Source organism: Pongo pygmaeus, chromosome 3, assembly GCF_028885625.2.
Source record: "Pongo pygmaeus isolate AG05252 chromosome 3, NHGRI_mPonPyg2-v2.0_pri, whole genome shotgun sequence".
Taxonomy (NCBI): Eukaryota; Metazoa; Chordata; class Mammalia; order Primates; family Hominidae; genus Pongo; species Pongo pygmaeus.
Window position 1 is genome coordinate 85,122,870 of NC_072376.2, and position 4,730 is coordinate 85,127,599.

General features: G+C 35.4%; 1 non-coding gene across 1 annotated transcript; it reads left to right on the forward strand.

Annotated features, from left to right (window-relative positions):
• The first annotated feature begins 4,099 nt into the window (after positions 1-4,099).
• On the forward strand, positions 4,100-4,225 carry LOC129035977 (U4atac minor spliceosomal RNA). Its single transcript, XR_008502452.1, has one exon. It is a non-coding gene; the product is annotated as a U4atac minor spliceosomal RNA (small nuclear RNA).
• Positions 4,226-4,730: the final 505 nt, after the last annotated feature.

The window sequence follows — 4,730 nt, forward strand, 5'->3', positions numbered from 1 at the left end:
ACCTCACATATTAATATTTACCTTGAATCTAAGTGGCCTACATGCTCTACTTAAAAGATATGGAGTGGCAAATTGGGCGGGGTGGGGGGACAGTGTGAGGAAAAAGACCCAACCAACTGCTACTACAAGAGACCCACCTACTATCTAAAGGCAGCTGTAGACTCAAAGTAAAGAAGTGGAAAAATACATATTATGAAAATGGAAAACAAAAGCAAGCAGGAGTAGCCATCCTGATATAAGGTGATACAAACTTTAAGCCAACAACAATAAAAAAAGACAAACAGCGTCATTATATAATAACAAAGGGTTAAATACACCAAGAAGATGAACTATTCTAAATATATGTGCACCCAACACTGGAACACCCAGATTCATAAAACGAATACTACTAAACCTAAGAAAACAGATTGATAGCAATACAATAAGTGGGGACTTTAACACCTCACTGACATCACTAAATAGATTATTGAGATAGAAACTCAATAAAGAAACTCTGGATTTAAACTGGACTATAGAAAAAATAAATGTAATAGACATTTATAGAACATTCATTCTATCCAACAACCACAGAATATACATTCTTCTCATCTATGCATGGAACATTCTCCAATTGACCATACACTTAGCTATAAAGCAAGTCTCGAAAGAGTCAAAAAAATTGAGGTCATATCAAGTATTTTCTCAGACCACACTGAATAAAATTGGAAATCGATACCAAGGGGAACTCTCAGAATTAAACAAGACATGGAAACTCAACAACTTGTTCCTGAATGACCGTTGGACAAATAACAAAATTGAGGCAGAAATCAAGAAATGTTTCAAAACAAATGAAAATAGAAACAAACACAACATACCAAAACCTCTGTGATACAGCAAAAGCAGTGCTAAGACAAATGTTAATAACATTAAATGCCTACATCAAAAAGATAGATCTCAAATTAACAACCTAATGTCACACCTCAAAGAACTAGGAAAACAAGAGTAAGCCAAAGGCAAAACTAGCAGAAAAAAAGAATTAACAAAGATCAGAGCAGAACTAAATGAGACTGACAACAAGAAAATAATACAAAAGGTCAATAAAACAAAACATTAGTTATTTGAAAGATAAATGAGATTGATAGATCACTAGATAGATTAACAAAAAAAAAAGAGAGAGAGAAGATTCAAATAAGTACAATCAGAAATTATAAAGGTAACATTACAACTGATATCACAGAGATAAGATCAGAGGCTACTATGAGCACCTCTATGTGCACAAACTAGAAAACCTAAAGGAAATGGATAAATACCTGGAAAAATACAATCTCCCAAGATTGAACCAGGAAGAAACAGAAATCCTGAACATACCAATAACACTTAATGAAATCAAATCAGTAATAAAAAAACTTCCAAAAACAAAAATAAAGGGCCAGAACTAGACAAATTCACAGCCAAATTTCACCAGACCTACAAAGAAGAGCTGGTACTAGTCTCACTGAAACTATTCCAAAAAAATCTAGCAGGAAGGAATCTTTCCTAACTCATTCTACAAAACTAGTATCATCCTGATACCAAAATCTTGCAAAGACGCAACAACAAAAGAAAACTACAGGCCAATATCCCTGATGAACATAGACACAAAAATCCTCAATGAAATACTAGCAAACTGAATCCACAAGCACATCAAAAAGTTAAGTTGCCACAATCAAGTGGGCTTTATTCCTAGAATGCAAGGATGGTTGAACATATGCAAATCAATAAACATGATTCACTACATAAACGGAACTAAAAACTAAAACCATATGATCATCTCAGTAGATGCAGAAGCATTAGATAAAAATCAAACATCCCTTCTTGATGGAAACTCTCAACAAATTAGGCATTGAAGAAACATATCTCAAAATAATGAGTCATATGACAAACCCACTACCAACATCATGCTGAATGGGGAAAAGCTGAAAGCATTACCCCTAAGAACTAGAACAAGACAAGGATGTTCACACTCACCACTCCTATTCAACCGGAATAGTACTGGAAGTCCTAGAAGAGCAATCAGGCAAGAGAAAGAAATAAAAGATATCCAAATTGGAAAAGAGGAAGTCAAATTATTTCTGTTCACCAATGACATGATTATATACCTGGAAAAGCTTAAATACTCTTCCAAAAGACTCTTAAACTTGACAAACAAGTAAAATTTCAGGATAGGCTGGGCACAGTGGATCATGCCTGTAATCCCAGCACTTTAGGAGGCCAAGGAGGGTAGATCAAGAGATCAGGAGATTGAGACCATGCTGGATAACACAGTGAAACCCCGTCTCTACTAAAAATAAAAAAATTAGCTGGGCGTGGTGGTGGGCACCTGTAGTCCCAGCTACTCGGGAGGCTGAGACAGGAGAATGGCGTGAATGTGGGAGGTGGAGCTTGCAGTGAGCCGAGATTGTGCCACTGCACTCCAGCCTGGGCAACAGAGCGAGACTCCACCTCAAAAAAAAAAAAAAAAAAAAAAATTTCAGGATGAAAGATCAACATACAAAAATCAGCAGCATTTCTGTATACCCATAACATGTAAACTGAGAACCAAATCAAGATCTCAATCCCATTTACAATAGCCAAAAATAAAATGCCTAAGAATACATTTAGCCAAGGAGATGAAAGATCCCTATAAGGAGAACTACAAAATGCTGATGAAAGAAGGTATAGATGACACAAACAAATGGAAAACATTCTATGATCATGGATTGGAAGAATCAGTATTGTTAAAATGACCATACAGTCCAAAACAATCTATATGTTGAATGTAATTTCTATCAAATTACCAACTTTATTTTTCCCATAATTAGAAAAAAATAATTCTAAAGTTCATATGGAACCAAAAAGGAGCCCAAATAGCCAAAGCAATCCTAAGCAAAAAGAACAAATCTGGAGAAAAAAACACCACATTGCCTGACTTCAAATTATACTGCAAGGCTATAGTAACAAAAACAGCCTGGTACTGGTACAAAAATAGACACACAGATCAATGGAACAGAATAGGGAACCCAGAAATAAAGACACATACCTACAATCAACTATCTTCAATAAAGTCTACAAAAATAAATAGTGGGGAAATGACATCCTATTCAATAAGTGGTGCTGGGAATATTGGCGATTCATATGCAGAAAAACAAAACTGGACCCCATCTCTCACCATATACAAAAATTAACTCAAGATGGATTACAGACTTAAATGTAAGACCTGAAACTATAAAAATCCTGGAAGAAAACCTAGGAAAACCTCTTCTGAACGTTGGCCTAGGCAAAGAATTTATGTTGAAGATGCCCAAAGCAAATGCAACAAAATCAAAAATAGACAAATGGAGTTTAATTTTTAAAAAATCTGCACAGCCAAAGATAGTCAAATGGGAATTAGGTATACAAGAAAAAAAAAAGAAAAAGAAAAACCTCTGCTCAGCAAAAGAAATCATCAACAGAGTAAACAACCTACCAAATGGGAAAAAATAAAATGCAAATTATACCTCTGACAAAGACCAATATCCAGAATCTACAAGGGACTGAAACAAATTCAACAAAGAAAAAAACAACCCCATTAAGGAGTGGGCAAAGGACATGATCAGGCATTTCTCAAAAGAAGAAATACAAGTGGTCAAAAAACATAGGAAAAATTGCTTGACATCACTAATCATCAAAGAAATGCAAGTTAAAATCACAATGAGATCTCTTTACACAAATTAGAATAGCTATTATTAAAATGTCAAAAAAGAACCATTGATATGGTTTGGCTGTGCCTCTACCCAAATCTCATCTTGAATTCCCACGTGTTGTGAGAGGGAACCAGTGGGAGGTAATTGAATCATGGGGCCAGGTCTTTCTCATGCTGTTCTCATGCTAGCGAATAAATCTCACGAGATCTGATGGTTTTAAAAAGAGGAGTTCCCCTGCACAAACTCTCTCTTTTTGCCTGCTGTCGTCCATGTAAGATATGACTTGCTCTTCCTTGCCTTCAGCCATGATTGTGAGGCCTCCCCAGCCATGCGGAATTGTAAGTCCAATAGACCTTTTTTCCTGTAAATTACCCAGTCTCAGGTATGTCTTTATCAGCAGCATGAAAACGGACAAATACACCATCCTTTTCTTGGGATTGCACTACTTTCCAATGAGTGCATAGTGAGGGCAGTACTACTAATGCCTACACAACACACCTGCATCAACTAGAGCTTTGCTTTACCTTGGTGCAATTTTTGGAAAAATGAAAACCTGCTAAAAATAAGAAAAGTAATCAATTTTGTATCTTTTAAAAAATATAATGATAATAATAAGAAAAGTCAGAAAAAGAAAAGGGAAAACTTATACACTCTTGGTGACAATGTAAATTAGTTCAACCTCTATGGAAAACAGTATGGAGATTTCTTAAAGAACTAAAAATAGAACTAACATTTGATCCAGCAATCCCACTACTGAGTATCTACCCGAAGGAAAAAAAAAAATCATTATGTAAAAAGGACACCTGTATTTGTATGTTCATCACGGCACTATTCACAATAGCAAAGTCATGGAACTAACCTAAGTATACATCAACAGTTGACTGGATAAAGAAAATGTGGTACATATACACCATGGAATACCAGACATACAAAGAAGAGCTGGTACTAGTCTCACTGAAACTACTCCAAAAAGTCTAGCAGAAACAATTTTTTTCTAAGTCATTCTATAAAACTAGTACCATCCAGCCATAAAAAAGAATGAACTCATGT